The sequence below is a fragment of the Heloderma suspectum genome, chromosome 2 (genome assembly GCF_057233095.1).
Source record: "Heloderma suspectum isolate Gila_16-S chromosome 2, 16-S_ref, whole genome shotgun sequence".
Taxonomy (NCBI): domain Eukaryota; kingdom Metazoa; phylum Chordata; class Lepidosauria; order Squamata; family Helodermatidae; genus Heloderma; species Heloderma suspectum.
In genome coordinates, this window is record NC_139459.1 from 183,660,164 (window position 1) to 183,682,137 (window position 21,974).

Consider the following 21,974-nt stretch of genomic DNA (forward strand, 5'->3'; position numbering starts at 1 on the left):
AGTTAAAGTGGCAAGAAGAGGAGCGAGATCAATGAAAGATAATGGAAGACTCAGATACAGGGAGAAGGAGGGGGAAGGGGGTGGGGGGAAAGGAATCACACGAAAAAGGGAGTAGTCGTGATCCTGCATTTAAAACGGAAGCCAAAAGCCCCGTTTTAAATGCAGCATTTTAGGGTGGTATAGAGATGCCCCAAGTGATTCCTGCTTTAAAGTCTGAAGAAGCTAATAGTGCAATCTAGGGTGGCCATTTGAATTGTCAAAAGAGGACAAATAATGATGCCTATTTGCATAAAATTTGCATATGCTAATTTATATGTAAGTGTGTAACACATTTAGATTTTTTTAAATATAATTTAGATAGAAATACAGTACGTCTCACCATAGCATAAAAGACTGTAACCAGATGACCTGTGTGCCTTGTTCAGTCTGCTGTTTAGGTGCTGTTGATGGGTAACTTTAAGGCCCATCTCTTCCTTCTGTTGGTTCTTTCTCTTAATACCAAATTTGGACACGCCCTCAGAGAATGTTTTCAAATAGACAGTCTTCTGGCAGCTCTCCAAACAGAAGTCTGTCTTCTGTAAAAGCGGACACATGGCCACCCTAGTGCAATCCTAGACATGTCTACTCAGAAGTAAGCCCCACTGAGTTCAAGGAGACTTAATCCCAGGTAAGCGCTTATAGGATTGCAGCCAGAGATACTTTATGCAAACATACCCCTGAACAGGGGAAGACAAAAATGGAGACACACACAGTGCTACCACCAATAACAAAAACTAGACAGCATGCACCAGTGCTTTCATTTTAAATTTCTCTGATGGGCCTGTTCTCTGATTCTGTCACTCAGCAAAATTCCCACTTAAGTCAATTGCAGTTTTGTCTGAGACTGCAGAGCTAGGATCTTAGCCTTTTCTAAAGTTTATGCCAGCACACCAATATAAACACCGCTTCAACAGACTGTCCTTCATGGGTAGTTTTTCATCTTGTCTCCAACGGCAACAGGAGCAGAAGCCAGGTGCCAGACTTCTCCACCTGAACAGGAAAAAGTGAATGAGACACACTCTGAAAGGCCTGAAGTCTTCATACCTGGACATTTAAGGTGAAAACAAGGGAGGCTCATTTTGCTATAAGACCATCTGAACTGAAGCAATGCCACTTCTCTCTTGGTGCAATGTTGGTAGAGATGCTACAAAAATGAGGTTTCTCAGTATTTTCTCCTTTGAGGTTTAAGCCACCTATGTGTCTCTCCTGCAGTCTTTATCCTAACATCTGGTCTTTGTTCATGTGGCACAGAAAGCAGAGGAAAGACATGTGTCATGCTAATGAGTGTTCTGGACAACACAGGATTAGACAAAAATTTTCACATGTAAAAAATGTCCTTTAATTAACTGATTGACTGATTGCAATTTGTGCTTTTTTCACTTTTTCCACCAAATTATAACGATTATTTTAGATTGCTAGCCTGCCTTTCTGCCCAGGCCTATAAGCACAGGAACATAGCAAGTTGCCTTATACTGAGTCAGAGCCTTAGTCCATCTAGCCCAGTACTGTTGACACTGACTGGCAGCAGCTCTCCAGGGTTTCAGGCAAGAGTTTGTCCAGCCCTACCTGGAGATGCTGGGAATGGAACCTGGGACCATCTGCATGCAAAGCAAGTATTCTACCACGGAGCTATGGCTCCTCTGCTGCCTTTAAAAAGAACACCATAAAACATTAAACTTTAAAAAGTACACCATAAAAACAAAATACACACATGCATTTTATATTATAAAAACTTATAAGAGTAGTCACAATGCAATCAGCAGCACGAATCCCAAAGTAAAATTATCACATCATCTCCCAAAGTTAATAGCCTTGTTTGTTGTTGCTCCCCCCCCCCCGCCCCCCAAAAGCCTTACAGAACTGGCCTGGGAATCCTTAGTATCTCTCTGAAAGTTTCTCATTTGTTAAGAAGACATCAGGTCCTGTCTCACTGTGGACTCATCTACATCAATAGTTTTTAAATGCAGAACTCACTTTGAACTCCAACCTTTATTACATGGGACACACTATTAATGTTTTACTATTTCCATCAAACATTTTCCTTCTCCTTACCCTGCTGCAATCCTATATACCAGGAGTGAGCAACCTTTATTCCGTCAAGGGCCACATTTCCTCATGGGTAATCTGCCGGGGGCCTCGTATTAGAAGTGCACCCGGGCTGAAGCCCGTCAGAGCCAGGACCAGAGCCAAAAGTAGGTGGGCTACACCCCTTTTCTTTTCCTCTCACCTCCTTTTCTCTCTCCCTCTTCCTTCCTGTCCAGCAGGCCACCAGGGAAGGGAGAGATCACTTTTGCCAGATGTCTGAACAGATTGCATGCAGAGGGCTTTTGGAATTAGGCTGAGGTAAGGCCACAGGTTGCCTGCCCCTGCTATATACCTGGGAATAACTGTCTTGGGAATAACTCCCATTGAACCCAATGGGGCTTACTTCTGAGCAGATGTGTACGAGATTGTTGGAGTTCAATGGGAGAATTAAGTATGAAAAATAAAAGTGCATAACATTGGCTGGAGCATGCCCACTATTATTTCTACCATGCTCTTGCACAACAACCTACCTGTTCATTTTAATTGTGTCTGGACAGGAGAACTTCCTGATGAATTGCCCTGTCTCATTCCAGGAATTTTATGTGGGGGGCGGGGGAGTCAAGGCATCATTTTCTTCTCCTACTTTTAACCCTTCCTCCGTCTTTTCCCATTGCTTTTCTTACCACACACAAAAGCCCAGAAGAGCTCCTCAATGTCTTTTGACTGACAGCACTGTCTTTTGATTGACAGTAAGACAGAAGAACTCCTCCATATCTTTTGATTGACAGCACTAGGAGCCATCTGACTGAGAGCACTATGGCTTGTGGTCAGCCCCATACATATCAGTAATCCGTGTCAGGACAGAAAGGTGTGCAGGTATTTAGAGTGCAATGCTGTGCATGTTTAGACGGAAGAACGTCCTACAATTCCCAGCATTCCCCAGCCAGCATAGGGAATGCTGGAAGTTGTAGAACTTTCTTCTGTCTAAACATACACAGCATTGTGCTCTTAATGTATTTAAGCATTTTTACCTTGCTCTTTAACCAAAAACTCTTGCAAAGCAGCTTACAAAGACCAGCAGTAAGACAGTCCCCGCCCTCAGGCTTACAACAGAAAACACATGGCACCCAAGGAGATAGGGATGGGGAGGGAAGAGGGATGAAAAAAAACAAGTTCAGGCATCAGTTCTTAAAGTTACAGTTCCAGCAGGGATGGAAACAGTTCTAGGGGACAGTTGAGGAACTGTAGGACTTCTGATGACATCTCAGCACTTGTTATCCGGTTATGTGTCAGCAAAGGGTTCTAGCACTGGGATCCCAGGACTTTACTCCCTGCTTTATCATCGGTAGTGTACCAAAAAGGGAGTCGCTGACCTGATGCCCACTGAATGTCAGCACCGTCGGTCACAGTGAGCAGATGTACTGCAGCTATACCAGCTCAGTAAGGGCCGAGTGGTACAGGGAGCCTGGGCCAATAGGGCGCCATCTGACCCTATAAAACTGCTGAGCCTGGTCTGGTTTTGTTTTAGTAACTTAAAGGGTCAGGCATTTATTTCAGGTCACCTTTTGGAAAAACGATCAGGAGGGCAGTTTATAGAATGTAAAAGGTCGATACAAAACCACAATTTTAAAACGGAAAAACCCCTGCACAAAATAGCAGCATTAAAATTCAGCATAAACATTCAGCAGAGCAGATAAAACCTCATGAAAACTAGCTCTCACATTCTGCCACAATGCCTGAGCAAATAGAAATGCATTTGCTTAGTAGTGGAATGAAGTCACATTTGGTATTAGGCAAGCCACCGTGGCATAGTATAGCCAGGGCTCACAGGGTTGAAGTGCCGGGATTTTTTGATTAGCAGGGACAATGATGTCCTCTGCCATCATCCACCTCAGACTCCCCTGTTCTTTCTGAGCTTAGCTACAATCCTCACAGTAGCGTGGTGTGTGTGAATTTTCCCAGCAACAATATATTGTTGGGAGCTATTCCAAGCACATACATATAAAGATATGGATCAAAACAGCGACTTGCATTTTTGAACTCTCCCTCGGGGTGTGGCTATGGGGACTGTCATGCTCAGCACCCGCAGTCCAAAATTTACCACTACACCAATGCCCAGACGACCCTCTCGCTGGTCACCATAGGCATAAACTGAGCTGCTCTTGGATTATGAACTTGACTGCCTGCCTGTCTCCTGGCATGACGAACAACTTGCCTGCAGACCACTAGCCCTGAGAGGATGTTGCTGTCACATCCTCATAGCTCCATTTAATTCCTGGAGGATGCCATTCCCCCCCCCAAGTGTCATGTGACTGCAGCGCTGTCTGGAGCTGAATGGATGTTAATTTTTCACTTTAGACTGAGCAGAAGAGCATGATATGATCTGAAGACCATTCAGGTTAATTAGCCATAGTCTAAGCTGTCTGCAGGACAAGACACAGCACCATCCAGAAGGACTTTTGTTGTTCCGTCGTTCAGTCGTGTCCAACTCTTCGTGACCCCCTGAACCACAGCACGCCAGGCCCTCCTGTCCTGCGCTCCCTCCCGGAGCATGCTCAAGTCCATAGAAGGACCATACACTGACATAAAGATACCCTTCCTCCACACGTGCACTCACTTTCAAAGCAAAAGGGGCATCGTTACGAGTCAACGAGCGAAATTCTTGGGGGACAAAAATGTTTGGGGTTTTCTTAATGCTGTAGTGAAAAGTACCATGTAAAGTATGACATGAAGGTTCCATTTTTGTTACACATACAGTCAGGGCCAGAAATATTGGAACAAGGATAGCTGTTTTGGCATTTGGCCTCTGTACACCACCACATTGCAGTTGAAAGGAAACACACCCAGATGGGAGCGAAGTCAGGACTTGCAGCTGTAATTCAAGGGGTTTGACAAAAGTGGGTCACTAACCATTCAGGAAGGACAGCCAGTGGCATACACACACACCCATCATTGGTGGCTCATAAGTCATGGAACAAACCACCATCATTTCAAACATAAGGATCGCCTTTAATACCTGGATGAAAATCCTTTGCAGTCAATGACTGCCTGAAGTCTGGAAGCCATGGACATGGCCAAATGCTGAGTTTCCTCCCTCGAGATGCTTTGCCAGGCCTTGACTGCAGCTGCTTTCAGCTGCTGCTTGTTTGTGGGTCTTTCTGCCTTCAGTCTTGTCTTCAGTAAGTGAAAAGCATGCTCTGTTGGGTGGAGATCAGGTGACTGACTTGGCCATTGAAGAACACCCCACTTCTTTGCCTTGAGAAACCCTTGGGTAGCTTTTGCTGTATGTTTGGGGTCATTATCCATCTGCAATATGAAGCGGCGTCCTATCAGTTTGGCAGCATTCGGCTGAATCTGAGCAGAAAGTATAGCCCTAGACACTTCAGAATTCATCCTGCTGCTTTGATCAGCAGTCAGGTCATCAATAAACACCACTGACCCAGTTCCATGTGCAGCCATACATGCCCATGCCATAACACTGCCTCCACCATGTTTGACAGGTGATGTGGTATGCTTTGGGTCATGAGCTGTTCCTTTCCTTCTCCATACTTTTCTCTTCCCATCATTCTGGTACAAGTAATTCTTGGTTTCATCAGTCCAAAGAATCTTATTCCAGAACCGGGCAGACTTTTTTAGGTGTTTGCTGGCAAAGGCTAATCTAGCCTTTCGGTTCTTGAGCGTTCCCAGTGGTTTGCACCTTGTTGTGAAGCCTCTGTATTTACATTCATAAAGCCGTCTCTTGACTAGATGTTGACAATGACATACCTACCTCCTCAAGAGCGTTCTTGACCTGGCTAGATGTTGTGAAAGGGTTCCTCTTCACCATGAGCAGAATTCTGCGGTCATCCACTGTAGTTGTCTTCCGTGGTCTTCCAGGCCTTTTGCTGTTGCTGAGCTTGCCAGTTAATTCCTTCTTTTTCAGGATGTTCCAAACTGTTGTATTGGCCACTCCTGAGGTTTTTGCTACCTCTCTGATGGGTTTATTTTGTTTCCTCAGCCTAATGATGGCCTCCTTCACTCGCATGGATGCCTCTTTGGACCTCATGTTGGGAGTTCCAGTGAACAGCTACCAAATGCAAATGTAACACTCAGAACCACCTCCAGGCCTTTTATCTGCTTGATTGGTCATTGGGCACCCAGGAAACAGGCCACACCTGGCCATGCAGCTGCTTGTGTCAGCCATTCGTTCCATTACTTATGAGCCCCCAACGATTGGGGGGGGGGTATGCCACTGGCTGTCCTTCCTGAATGGTTAGTGCCCCACTTTTGTCAAACCCCTTGAATTACAGCTGGAAGTCCTGACTTCGCTCCCATCTGGGTGTGTTTCCTTTCAGCTTCAATGTGGTGGTGTACAGAGGCCAACTGCCAAAACAGTTATCCTTGTTCCAATATTTCTGGCCCTGACTGTACGCTACGGAGAAAACGGGCAAGACTACACCTATTAAATTAGTGCAGTGGAACAATCACTTCACCTGGCTCATGTCCTGACTTGGGGTGTGTCACACTAGCAGTACTGCCCCCATTTTATTTTCCTCAATATCTTTGTCAGGGAAGAAGCAGAGTACAAAGAAACAAACCTATGTACGGTGTATGTTGGAGCAGGGGGCAGGGGGGCAGTCAAATAAAAAATGGCGGCTGCCATGCCCTTGCACATTAGTTATCAGTGGGCTCTGGGCAGGCTGCAGGAAGAGGGTTGCAGCAGAATGCTGGAGAAAAAGAGAAGAAAGAGAGAGAAGAAAAATAATACAAAATAAAAGTGATTCATTGGGAGCTGAGGTAGTCACAGCATCTTCCACCTATTACTTGCCAAGGTCCTTTTGCTGGTTCCCCTCCCTAGCCTGCTGTGCGGCATACTTGGAGTTGTATCCAATTAACCCCTCCTGCTGATGGAACAGCTTTGTCAGCAAGGGGGTGACTCCATGCAGCCCCCTGCACACCCACAAAATCAGCACCAGAGGGTTGGTGGACTCTCTAGAGCAGATTTTGAGGGGGAGCTGCAGTGGGGAGAAGAAGGGAAAGTCCAGTTGCGTGAGTGGAATATTCGACCCACGGAGTCCTGTTAATTATGGCAGAAGTGGAGCAAAGAAAAGAATGACAAAGCCATGGAAGCATTATGAGGGAGAAGCATGTGTCCCTCCTGATGCAACATAGGACTTACAGGCATGTAGAGGCCAGACCTTTGGGTTGCCATCTGATAACCCTAAAAGGTGCAACACAGTTCTGGAAAAGTTGAAGACCACTGACCTGGAGGGTATATTTTAAGGCAATCCAAGTTGCTAGGAAAATAAGACAAGACACAGCTTTAATTTATTCAGTAAAATCAACTCCCCCCGCCCAAACCCAACCGAGTGGAAAGATGGATGGAAGAGCCCAAAGTTTGGTCTTCATAGCTCCTGGGTTTCTTTGAGTTGGCCATCACCTGTATTCAAGATCAAGCCTTCATTCTGCACCTCAAGTTGCCTTTGTGCCCAGTTCCTATTAGTATTGGAAAGGACTTTGTTTAATAGATCAGTTTGTGTTTGTGGAGCCATTTACAGATGGAAATATAGGAAAATCCTCATCCTTATTATTTTATTTAACCAAGGAAGCAAAAACAAACATTTTAAAGTCTCGCATTCTGGTAAATAAAGAAATAATGATGAAATAAAGAAGCAAATTTTATCCAGAGGCACCATGATGCCTTTGCTGATTGCATTTGTGGCTGCTGAATTGTCCTGATTCTTTTACTTTTATTCAGTTGCATCTCTGCAGTCAAAGATTTGACTCATAAGCCACTTCATCCCTGCATCTTCTGCACTTGTGCACCTCCTCTGTCTGCCCAGTGGCAAATCCAGATGTCCTTCCCCTCAAGGACTATTCCCTCTCACCTTCTCTCATTGCTTCAGTTCATTCCATGTTCCCGTCCTATTTTCCTAGGCCTTTCTAGCTTCTGCCTCCAATTCCATCAGCCTGTGTTTTTTTTTCGGGCCTCCTTTCCTAGGCTATTTCTTGGTATATCCCTATGTCCCTTCTGATTCCTCAGCCCCTGCGTGGCAGGTTCGCCACTGACCCACTCGTTGACAGTGCTTCATTATCAAAAACAATCTCTTAGACATTATTACAATATACATGACAGCAAAGGGGAGAAGGGCCCAAAAGTCCCATCCCAAAATGGACTTGTCTACCCTAACATTTGGCATGATGACTTTGAGCTTATATAGGAAAAGCAATGGCTGCGAGAGCTGGTCCATAAGGAAGGCTGAGCGAAGGAAGATAGATGCTTTTGAACTGTGGTGTTGGAGGAAAATTCTGAGAGTGCCTTGGACTGCAAGAAGATCAAACCAGTCCGTACTCCAGGCAATAAAGCCAGTCTGCTCACTTGTGGGAATGATCTTAAAGGCAAAACTGAAGTACTTTGGCCACATCATGAGAAGACAGGATACCCTGGAGAAGATGCTGATGCTAGGGAAAGTGGAAGGCTTACTAGGAGGAGGGCTTTTTCTGCTGTGGCACCCCGGCAGTGGAATGAGCTCCCTAGTGAGGTTCACCTGGCACCTACATTGTATTCCTTTTGGTGCCAGGTGAAGACTTGTTTATTTTCCCAGGCATTTTAGCTTTCTAGACTTTTAGCTTTGCTGTTTTAAATCTGTATTTTAAATTCCTGCACTGCTGCTAAGTTTTACTGTGGTTGTATTGTTATATTGTGGTTTTAATGTTCTATATATTTTAAATTGTTTTATTGTGTGCTGTTTGGTTTTAATTTTTGTGAACCACCCAGAGAGCTTCGGCTATTGGGCGGTATAAAAATGAATGAATGAATGAATAAAGGCACAAGGAAGAGGGGCCGGCCAAGGGCAAGATGGATGGATGATATTCTGGAGGTGACGGACTCGACCTTGGGGGAGCTGGGGGTGGCGATGGCCGACAGGAAGCTCTGGCATGGGCTGGTCCATGAAGTAACAAAGAGTCGGAAGCGACTGAGCGAATAAACAACAACAACAACATGTGAGGTGATCATTCTCAACGCTTTCCTTTAGTTCACAACATGATGTGTTCTTTCTGCTCATTACCCTTCTTATCCCACTTTGTCCCTTTAGCACAAACTAAGGACGCAATCCTTGATTGCTGGGATGTTCCTGGTTAAAATCTCACCCTAGCCATAAACTCACTAGGTAGCTTGTTTGGGCAATCCACTGTTCATTCAGGTTCAACAACTCCCCTCTGCCCCCTGCATCTTAAATCTGCAAATATGGGAACAGTAATACTAGCCACTGCAAGGAGGTCAAATCAGTCCATCCTAAAGGAAATCAACCCTGAGTGCTCATTGGAAGGACAGATAATGAAGCTGAAGCTCCAATATTTTGGCCACCTAATGCGAAGAGAAAACTCCCTGGAAAAGACCCTGATGCTGGGAAAGACTGAAGGCAAAAGGAGAAGGGGACGGCAGAGGATGAGATGGCTAGATAGCATCACGGATGCAATGAATATGAACTTGAGCACGCTCCGGGAGAGAGCGCAGGACAGGAAGGCCTGGCGTGCTATGGTCCATGGGGTCACGAAGAGTCGGACACGACTGAACGACTGAACAACAACAACAACAATACTAGCCAACATTCACTGATGAACAGTGCAATCCTATGCATGTCTACTCAGAAGCAAGGCCCATTGAGTTCAATGAGACTTGCTCCCAAGTAAGTATGTATAGGATTTTAGCCTTAATTTCATTTGAAATTAAATGACTGATGTAATGCAGCTTTCCTCAATTTGGTGCTCTTCAGATGTGTTGGATTACAACTCTCCTAATTCCCAGCCAGCATGACCAATAAAAGGGCATGATAAAGATGGGACTAGGATTGATTGTACAGCATCCTAAAGATATTTGTGATATTACAGGCCACACATGTAGCATTGCAATACTACACATTGATATTTGATAATAAACTTATTAAGGGCAGATTTCTACATGAGGCTTTTCATCTGCTGTATCTACTTTCAGTTTCGTACACTACAGGAAGAGCATTTCCTTTCCTGCTTTTCCACAACATAACCTCTAGGTGGCACTGTGGAATAGCAGAATAACACAAATACACAAATGAAAAAAAGTGTTTTCTTTCGCTTTCACAAAAAATACCACATTTTCTCTGCTCTAAAAAAAACTTGCCGAAAATGTTCTTTAGACACAGAAGTGATACTGGAGGGTCACAATGTCATCTAAAGAACCTGTAAACAACCATGGGTAGGGAATGATTCGTATGCAATAATTGCCTTGTGTAGAAAAGCTGGGACTTCAATAAATGACTGATCAGTAGACCTGTGATGTCACAACCCTGGCTGCCATTGGGTTAGGCTCACAGCCTATAAGCTGTGATGTGGTGTCACAATGGAGTCAGCAGCCTAGGGCTAGATAGCTTAGTACTAAGAGGTGCATGAACAGATTTTTAAAAACTAAACCAGATAATATTGCTCAAAGGCAATATCAGAGAAGTACCTAAAATGTTGATGTGACAAGGCTTCCCTTTCCTGATTCTTCCTCAGCAAGAACTGTTCTTTATGTACTTAACCACTCTAGCCGTGCACACTTACTTGGGAGTAAGTCCCTCTAAACACAGTGGGATTTATTTCCAAGTAAATATGCATAGGATTGTACTGTTAGGCTGAAGTCCTACACACATTTATCAGCAGTAAACTCCACTGAGCACAGCAGGACTTCTGTGTAAACATGCATATAATTGCACTGCAAATAATGCTTTCCGTCAATTTACCAGGGACAGAGGAGAAGCAAGTGGGTCTGTAATTTCTTGTATCTTTTTTTTAAATTGTGGAAGCTAATTTTAGAGGTAAGGTACATATTTTGGTTAAAAGATAAAAAAAAAATCACATCTAAGTTATACTTCTATGACTGAAAGCTGGTTGCCATTTATTTAGAAAATTTTAAGCTCACCCTTCCTTCAAGGAGCTGAAGGCATGATCCAAGGTTCACTGTATACATTTAGACACCAGGTGAACACCTTTCTCTTCCAGCAGGTGTTTAGTTTCTAATCTGTTTTATTGCTGACTCTTCAATAATTTCAGGGTGCAATCCTATGCCTGTTAAGACAGAAAAAAGCCCTACAACTCCCAGCAGTCCCCAGCCAGCCATACTGGGAGTTGTAGGACTTTTTCATGTCTAAACATGCATAGGATTGCACCCTTAACGTTTTAATATTTTGATATTTTGATTGTTGTATTTACGGTTCTGGATCCTATGTTATTGCTGTTTTGTTTTTTATCATTGTGAACTGCCCTGAAGGTATCTGCCAGGTGGGTGGAATATAGATTTAATAAATAAATTCTCCCTCCTCCCCTGTTTTAACCTCACAACAGTTCTATGAAGTTGGTTAGATTGAGAGACAATGATTGGCACAAGTTGATCCAGTGAGTTTCATGGCTGAGTGGGGATTTGAATGTGGGAAGCTTCACAGCTTTGAAGCTTCGAAGATCATGCCTCAATTAGAAAAAAAAATATTGCGGAGAAGCCCCGATTCTGCAAGGATAACGCCTTCATTTTTAAAAAAAATCCAGAGCAGGGGATAGGAGGGGGTAAAACTTAGTCTCATTTGAAGGGATAGAACAACCCCCTGCTCAGTGCAGGAAGCCTGATTCCCAGCCTGATTCATCCATCCAACTACTCACCGGGGCCGACCCCGCTTAGCTTCCGAGATCAGACAAGTGTGTGCAGAAAAATAGCAGGAAAATAGCACAGCGCTTGAGTGTGAACCGAGCTCGCACATTTGATGACGCACTGCAACGGGGAAAATGAGTGAGTGTGAATAATCACGTTTTAATGCGAGAGCGTTTAACCCGACGGGACACCGAATCCATTGCGATGGCGGGCGCAATGTAGATTGGCCCTAATACTGGCACAGATGACTAAAAAGTTGATTGGCAGATAACACCTGTGCAGCAGATCCTAACATGGAGACTACTTGCAGCAGATTTTTGGATGGGGGATAAACACCATGTGATTTTTATGAACAGTTGCCAGCCACACATGTAGCCAAAAAATGTTATGGGGTGTAAGGGTACATTGTAGGGAGAACACTGTGAATTAGTTTGCAATCCTATATACACAGCTGGGAATAAGCCCCATTGAGTACAGTAGAATTTACTTCTGAGTAAATATGCGTAGGACTGTGCTGTTAATGTGAAACAGCAAAATGCTAAATACATGTGTCTAATGTGCTTAATGTGTCTAATGTGCTTAAAATTAGTTCTTAAATCATTGCAATAAAATTCATCCCAGTGCTTTTGCATCAATAAACCAGCATAGTGGGGAAGGTTTACCTGAGCAAGGCCAGAGAATCCTGCCTGGACATTTTTCTGCCTCTGTCTCTCCCTCTCTCTCTGCAAATAAAAAATGCAGAGAAGGGCCACAGGGAGAACCATGTTGCCTCCCTGCACATGCACACGCACACACCAGTGGCTAAGGCCCCAAAGCTGCTGTCACTACCTGCTCTTGCCCCTCATCCTCTGTCTCATCATTGCTACCATTTGCTTGCTTGACAGGCTAAGAGCAGGGAACCAGTGGCATCTACCGCTCCTTCTCCTCACACCACTGTTGTCTGGGCCAGAGTGGGAGGCAGGTGAGAAAGCAGGTTGCAGTGATGGAAAGGAGGAGTAAGTCTAGGCGGCTTTTATTAGTGGGTCCCTGGTAGTAGTGGGCTGGACTGCCCTCAGCGGGTGCCTGACTAAGCCTATCTTTGATGCTGGTCCTGATCCTTGCAGTCACTCATACCTCCATAGTGAGGTGTGATCCCTCAGGGGGCTTGTACCTTGAGAACTCTCCTGCTCCTCAAATTAACCTTAGAGGATCAAAACTCCACCAAAAATATCAATATGTTCATGCCACTGATGGTTGCACAAGGACACATCAGCCCACATGGTTCTCTGCTACAAACAGAACAATGGGGCATCTTTGCCTGGAAGGAATCCTGGTGCCACATGGGCACATCCAAAGAACAGCATAAGCTCTTATTTCCTCGGCTGATGGGCTTGGAAGATGATACTATGGAAAGCATAAACATGCAGCTTGTTTTTAAATCCTGAGTATATTTTCTTTCAAATGCCCAGATTATTTTGACTGAAAATAACAGAAGGTGTGAAATACCTTCTCTCGGCACCACCAAGGAAGTCTCACCTGGTTTCCTTCAATGTCACAGTCAGAAGCTTAGAGACGATGTCCAAGGTTCCATCACTTGTGTGGTGGGGTAATTTGCCTGCTCCATCCTCTGTGTCCCAGCGAGTGTGAACAGCTCACAGCCCACTTGGCCTCCTAAACTATAATTTCACAAGCTGCCTGGGCCCTGGCCCTGTGGAGAGTGCTGCCTTTGTGTCCTTCAAGGACAGGTGGGTTTGTGGGTTTGTTAACTTAGCTATATATTCCAAAATAGACAGTTGAGAAAAGCAACCTCCTGTTGGCAGGGGTGTGTGTGTGTGTGTGAGAGAGAGAGAGAGAGAGAGAGAGGTAAAGGTTTTTATCTGCAGAAAAGGAGCTTCTGAGAGTACTGGATCTTATTTATGTATTTCCTTGCTTTATGTTTATTTGCTTCCTGCGGATTCTTTATGGCAGTAGCAGTTGGTGTCTTAAAAATCCAGTGATGCCTGCATGTTCATCTCACCCCCACTCCAATCTCCTCCAGTCACAATCACAATCCCATTAGTAAACATTATTTTGGACTTGGATGTCATGTATACAGGCAACTCCTTGCACAGTTTCCACAAAATTGTTACACTTTTGATGCTAAAAGTCAAAGATTTGTCTTTCCAAGCAACTATTCCTTCTCCAAAATCTTTGTTTATACATTAACCAACATTCAGAAGAGTTTATTTCAATATCAAAAAACCACAACAAAATTAATCTGCTGTTTAAATACTGAGATCTCAGAAAACATCAGTCCTTCAAACCAGAACATTAAACAGCTTTTCTACATGAGGCATTTATTGTGCACTCATGATTCCTTACTCACGGTTGTTTACAGGTTCTTTGGATGATGATGTGATCCTCCAGTTTCACTTTGTTTTTTCAGAACACTGTCCTGAGTTTTTTTGGAGAGAGAAAAATGGAGTATTATTTCTGAATGTGAAAGAAAGGGTATTTTCCTACTTGTGTTATTGTCATATTCTGCTATAACACAGTGCCACCTAGAGCTTATGTGGCTGAAAAGCAGGAAATTTGTGTAATGCTCAGATCTCAATTCTGTGATGAAACCAAAAATAGATAAAGCGATTAAGGGCTTTTCTACATGAGGCTTTTAACCTGCACCTTTACTGAGGCTTCTGCTTCCAGATTCTTTGTGGGATTAAGGACAGCTCCTTTACATGTGTTTTTTTCCCCAAGGGGGTTTCTTTCTCTGCCTTTCTATATGTTCCATTATACAACCACAAAGTGGTGCTGTGGTATAGTGGAACTGTGGAAATACACAAGGATTCTCTAACGTCATTCAGAAAAATATCAGAGTTTCCTTGTTAGGAAAAAAAAACCCCTCAATAATGGTTGCAAAACATGGGAGAGGAGGAGGATGTTGTGTAAAGAACCTGCAAACTACCGAGAGTAAGGAATCACAAATGGACAATAAAAGCCTCATGTAGAAAGGCTCTAACAACCTTTTTGGGAATGTACCCCAAAGTGATGGTTGAGTAGCCATTGTTATTTAATTTGTTTTAATAATTTGTTTTTCATTTATATCCCACCATATCCTCATGGTCAACCAGTGCCAGGAGCAGGAGTCCTGACTGAGCTGGCACAAAGATGCTCCAACTAGAGGAAGGAGATGCAACCTCTTCTTTGGTCTGCAAGCACATCCATACGCCCCTGCTCTGATGGGTTATCTTCTCCAGTGGAGTCTGGTGGCTCCATTTTTGGTGGGGCTGTGAATCCACTCTGGGTTTCATTCAGAACCAGTCAGAACTCTAAAGGAGCTATCCATGGTGCTGAACCCTGGCCCCCAAACAGGTTCAGCACCTTGGATAGTTCCTTTAGATTTCTGGCTGGTTCTGACTGAAATCCAGAGTGGATTCACAACCCCACCGAAGACGGAGCCACCAGTCTCCACTGTTCTTCTCCTAATTGTCCAAGAGCTATAAATACTTCTAGGGTCTTGTTGACAAATGTCTTAGGGCACTCACAGAGATCCAATGTGGGCTGGCAGTTAGGCCTCCCCATTCCCCAGAGAGTGAGAAAATTGATGATGTTGTCATGGAATATACGATGATGAGGATCAATGCCTTTGTAAAGGAGTCTGAGAGCTCCTTCACACTGGGCTTTTATCCTGCGATTGAGATTGCTCCTTCATGGAAGTTTGCGGGCTGTTTACATGAAGCTGTGAGCCTGCCGTGACCCTCCTGCACTAAATGCCCTTTGTTCCATTTTTAAATAGATCGCAGATAATGAGCGATCAAATTACCCTGTTGTGTTCCGTTTCAGTTTCCTCCGTGAAAGAGTTAAAGCAGCAAGAAGAGGAGTAAGTTCAATGAAAGATAATGGTAGACTCAGATACAGGGAGAAGGGGGAAGGGAAGGGGGGAAGGGGAGCGCGTGTAAAGGGAGTCAGTTGTGATCCTGCACTGAAAACAGAAGCAGAAAGCCCCATTTTAAATGCAGGATTTTAGGATGGTGTAGAAATGCCCTGACTTTCCCATCTTCCATTCTGTCAGTTACCCTGAGAACTTCCTGGGAGCCATGTGACAGGATCTAAATCTCATAAAACAAACAAACAAACCAGGCCAACCAGCCACTCTGTTCTTCCAAGTAGTAGCAGCCTATACAGGGAAATCAGGATTAGGAAGAGGACACCTCCCCCAGGCAACATCCAAATCAGCCTTACTTTGAAGCAGTCCTTGTGGCGAAATAGAGGATTGTTGGGTTTAATAAAGTCTGGGTTCAGGGTTCACCAGATTATTTACACACACGCACACGCACACTGCCTTTGACTTTTCCACATTTTGTTGTGTTACAACCTGGAATTAAAATGGATTTAACTAGGATTTCTTGTCACTGATCTACACAAAATAGTCCATAATGTCAAAATGGGGAAAAAATCTACATATTTTACAAAATGATATATAAATAAAAAACTGAAAAGTCTGGATTGCATCAGTATTCACCCCCTTTGCTGTGAAACCCCTAAATAAGCTCTGGTGCAACCAACTGCCTTCAAAAGTCACATAATTAGTTGAATGAAGTCCAACTGTGTGCAATTCAAGTGTCACATGATCTCAGATTAAATACACTTGTTTCTGGAAGGCTCCAGAGTTTGTTGGAGAGCACATCTAAACAAACAGCATCATGAAGACCAATCAGGGCTGGGTTATTTTAAAAAATCCCAAACTATGAACACCCTCCGAAGCACCATTAAATCCATTCTTTCAAAATGGAAAGAATATGGCACAACTGCGACTCTGCCTAGAGAAGCTGTCCACCAAAACTCAGTGACTGGGTAAAGAGGATATTGGTCAGAGAAACAACGAAGAGGCCAATGGTAACTTGGAAGGAGCTGGAGAGATCCACAGCTGAGATGGGAGAAACTGTCCATGGGATAAGTATCACTCAGACACTCCTCAAAGCTGGGCTTTATGGAAGAATGGTGAGAAGAAAGCTATTGCTGAAAGAAACCCATATCAAATCCCATTTGGATTTTGCCAAAAGGCATGTGGGAGACACAGCAAACGTGTGGAAAGGGGTTCTCTGGTCTGATGAGACCAAAATTGAACTTTTTGGCCTTACCACAAAATCCTGTATGTGGCGCAAAGCCAGCAATGCTCATTGGTCTGAGAACACCATCCCCACGGTGAAGCATGATGGAGGCAGCATCATGTTGTGGGGACACTTTTCATCCACAGGGACTGTGATTGAGTGCAAGATGGATGGAGCCAAATACAGGGCAATTCTAGAGGAAACCCCATTTCAGTCTGCAAAAGGACCTGGGACTGGGGTGGAGGTTCACTTTCCAAGAGGACAATGACCCTAAACACACAGCCAAAGTTACACTGGCGTGGTTTCAAAACAAGAGCCTGAATGTCTTAGAATGGCCCAGTCAACGCCCAGACCTCAATCCAACTGAGAATCTGTGATGAGACATGAAAATTGCTGTTCATCAATGGCCCCCATCCAACCTGACAGAGCTTGAGTAATTTTGCCAAGAAGAATGGGCAGAAATTGCTGGATCCAGATGTGCAAAGCTGGTAGAGACTCACCCCCAAAGACTCACGTCTGTAATTGCTGCCAGAGGTACTTCTACCAAGTATTGACTCAGGGGGGTGAATGCTTATGCAACGAACAAATGCCAGTTTGTTTTTGTTCAATTCACTTTTGTGCCATAATAAACATATTTTGCACCTTCAAAACATTAAGTATGTTATGTAAATCAAATGGTAAAAATGCCAATTAAATCCATTTTAAAAAAGGATAAATATATATTCTTTCATTTCTATAAAATGTTTCAGCTTCTGCCTTCATCATCAGTGACAGCTAGTATAAGAGCTGACACACAGTCCCCTGTCCCCGTTGCCCTGGTGTGACAGTTACAGAATGTTAGTGCTGTGGATGGAATTCCCAGATTGCAAGAGAAGGAGGTGGTGTTATCCTCCAAGTTCATGCCGTTTGGAGTCAATGTGCCAAGTCTATAAACCCAAAGGTTTCCCCTTGTTTCAAGGACTGCTGGATTGCAATGGTAATATTTCCAATAGAGCAATCCTTGGTTGCTCTATTAGAAATATTACCATGTCTGAAAGGCAGTGGCCTTCAGAATTAAAGTGTTTCACCACAGGTTGTTCTGTCTTCTTTGCTATTATAGCTGACTTGTGGCTTCTGAATCTGGTACAAAGATCAGTGGTGGTTTTGCCAATGTACTGCATGTGGCAACCAGGACGCTTGCACCCTATGACAAATATTACATTGTTAGATTTGCAAGTGATATTCTGTTTAACATCTGTCAGAGAGCTTTGGCTATTGGGCGGTATAAAACTGAAACAAACAAATAAATTTAATAAAATAGATATTTCCAGTCATTGTGCTTTTGAATGTTGTTGCTTCACGCAGATAAGAGCAGGAAATGCAGTGGGTGGATGTAATAGTGTGATCCAGGATCCTGAATGGATGTTTTGATTTCTGCTCTCACAAAAAAGCTTGTGCAGATTTGGTGGCTGGTGGAAGGCAATAACAGGTTGCTTGTTCATGGATTTTGCAAGATGTGGAGAGTTAGCAATCAAGGGGGAGTTTTCCTTAATCGCTAAGTGGTTCTTTGCAGCCAATGGGTGGAAATCAACCACAAAAGATAGATACACGCTTGTCTTTAATTTTCTCCATCTGTTTTTTGAGAAGGGATTCTCTTGAAAAAGCAGATGCCCAGTGGATGTTGTAATCAATTAAATGCAAGGAAATTCTTGTTGCAGAAAGTCATGTTTAAATTTCTGTATTCTTTGTTGGTAGGTAGCATTGCCATTGCATATACAACCAGTGTGTGTGTGTGTGTGTGTGTGTATATGTTCTCTTGGAACTTTCAGCATCTTTCAATACCATTGACCATGGTATTCCTCTGGATCACCTGATGGCACTGGGCTTTGGTGGCATTGTACTGTAGAGGTCCTGATACTTTTGTTGTGTTGTATCCAGATGGTGGTATTGGGGAACTCCTGTTTGACATCATGGTTGTTGTCCTATGATGTCCCACAGTATTCTACTATGTATTGTCTGCTATGTCATTTAATATGTACATGCAAGCGTTGGAAGAGGAGTAAGGTGTCATCAATATTCTGGTGACACTCTGCTGTTAAGATATGCAGGGGAGATCTTTTTGAGGACACTGCACTTGCAGAGACCCATTTGTCGAGCATGCATGAAAGGGCTTTCTCTTGCATCACTCCCAAATTGTGGAATGCTCTTCCTTCAGAGCTACGATTGGTCCCTACTCTCTTGGCTTTTTAGAAAGCAATTAAGACACATCTCTTTAATTTGGCCTTTTAAATTCTGAGTAGCAGTTTTAATGGTGTTTTAATGTTTTAATATGGTTTTTAATTTGAAGTGTTGTATATTGCCTTGGTAACATTTGTGGAAAGGCAGTAAATAACTATTGCAAATGAATTATGTGTGAGGGGGGTGGGAGAAGAGAGAGAGAGCGCTTTTCTACACGAGGCATTCATTGTGCACTTGTCATTCCTTACTCAGGGTTGTTGACAGGTTCTTTAGATGATGTTGTGATCCTCCAGTTTTGTTTCTGTTTTTAAACATCACTTTTGGCGAGTATTTTTAGAGCAGGGAAAATGCAGTATTATTTGTGAAAGTGAAAGAAAACACTTCTTCCACTTGTGTAATTGTGCTATTCTGCTATAACACAGTGCCACTTAGAGGTTATGTAGTGGAAAAGCAGAAAAGAAAATGCTGTTCCTGTAGTGCTTAGATCTCAATTCTGCAATGAAACTGAAAGTAGATACAGCGGATTAACAGACTCATATAGATATGATGTCAGCGCCCAACTTCAGCACTGCAGTGGGCCTTGTAGTTTATAGCTAAGGTTTGACAAGAAGCTTTATTCCTCTTTTACAACTTAAATAACAACTTTTACAACTTTTACAACTTTTTTAATAAAAGCTTTATTCCTCTTTTACAACTTAACAACTCTACTGTTAGCAACTAGCTATGAGCAGCAGAGTACCTATGCCCTAAGTTGGAACAGTTGGTCCCCGTTTGAAGGAGAATCACTGGCAGACCCTGAACTTATGGGCTAGGGAGAGTCCCTCCCCTTTTCCCTTGGATCCTCTGGGCGCAGCCGTTGTTTGCGCGCCAACCGGGCACTACGCCTCCTTTCCGCGCCCTCCATTTGGCGCCGCTCCCTGCGTCGGCGTTGCGCATCTAGCAAGTCTTCTTCCCACGCTCTCTCACTCCCGGGACTGCTATCTATGCCAGGAATGCCGGTGGGAGGAATCTCTGTCAGCTGTTGGCCCTGGGAAGGATGAGCGCGCTCCTCTCCCAGGAGCGTCTCCTCTTCCTCAGAATCAGAACTACTCTGGGATTCTATGGGCTCAGTGTCCACCCTGACACTGTCCACCTGCTAGTCTGGCCTTGGCAGGCAGGGAGGCTGGAAGCTGTCTATGAGAACCTGACAGAGATGAGGTGGGATTTGCAGAAGGGTCATCCAGGCTGAAGCATTAATAGTGGAGGGCTGAGCAGTCACACCCTGTTTAGACAGGGGCCTTGCTGAAAGGCCAAAAGCCCTTGTTTGTCAAGGGGTCTGGAGGAGGTGTCTTACAGTCACGCTTTCCCCTTTTAAGCTGATGCAAAGGCAAGGAGCATTTGCTAGGGACATCTTGTCTTCATTCCCTGTTTGGATTCACCATCATCTGAGCCTCTGGAGGTAGTCTGCACATGGACTGTCTTTCGAATTGGAACTTTGGATTGCTAAGGAGTTGGCATGAAAAGTACCATGATGCTTTTCATAGACTTTGAACTCATTTTTGCTGTGGATTGTCTGTCTTCCTTGTTGTCAGTCCAGAGTGCCATCAGGCTGGGTTTGATCTTGACTGTTGGACTTTTCTCTGTCTCTGGACTCATGCAGTGTGGTGTTACGAAGGTGCAAGCTATAGCAGAGAACCCTGTCCTTGTGTGGACTTACCCTTGGATTTAATAGGCCTCGACCATGTAACATGGAGTTTCCAATGAAAGATTCAGAGTTGGACTAACTTTCTGTAAGTGTGGTTTTGTTTGGCCTTTTTAGAATCTACCCTTTTGATTGCCTGGGAAGGATCATTCCAGGAATCATTCCCATTCCTTGTCTGGAGTTTGGAACCCTGTGTATGGATTACCTGGGCTAGATATGCCAGGAATCCCTGAGTCCCTTCCCTTGTGTTCAGAGTCGTGGAGATGGCAAAGGGGAAACCACAGTGGTATTTGACTGTTCTGGAATTACTTAGAGCCTATAGCATCAGTGATATGATTTCAAAAGAGTGTGTGTAACCATTATGCTTTGGCTATAGGATTTCCTACAATAAAGTCTCACTGATCTGGGTGTACAGTGTCAGACTGCCTGAGCATGTGTATTGGAGGGATCAGGAATACACACACACACACACACACACACACACAGACATGGAAAAATATAAAGTGATACGTTGGTTATTATGAAAGAGGAAGGGAGGCAAATATACTGTTTCGATTGGCAGTGGTGATGACAGAATTTTGCTGAGACTGGGTTTCTTTCTTGAGATGGGATTGCATGGTGGGGTTCTGTAAGTAAGTATCAGAGAGTTGAAGGGAATGATCAGTTAAGACAGTTGGAAGCTGAGACACTGAAGAAGAAGGGGTGGAATCTTTAGCCCTATTCAGACATTCTTTATCTGTGTACAAGAATTGTGTGAGGAGAGGGAGAACTGTAACCCCGCCCCACCCCTTGAATATTTTCATCACCCTCTACTTGTGGAGGGTGACTTTCTGACGAGGAGAGCCTCCTGTATCTGTGGAGGCTGGAAAATCAGCATTCTCAATCTCCTGGAAATCCTCCACAAATGCAAGAGGCTCTCCTCTTCAGAAAGTCACCGTCCACGAGTAGGGGGCGACGCGAGGAGGGGATGGGCCTAGAATGCTCCCTCTCTTCATGCGTTTATTGTACACAGATAAAGAATACCTGAATAGGGGCTTTGTCTGCTTGATTTTGATTATTTACCTGGCTTTCTGAAAATGATAACAGTAGTTACTGTTATTTTAAAGGAAAATTAAACATATGGTTATGTATCTAGTGCAGTTTGGGTGATGTCAGTTCCCATGTGATTTAGGGCTGACAACTTTCACAGTGGCAACCACGTTACCTTGGTATAATTGAGGGTTGTTGTTGTTCAGTCGTTCAGTCGTGTCCGACTCTTCGTGACCCCATGGACCATAGCACGCCAGGCCTTCCTGTCCTGCGC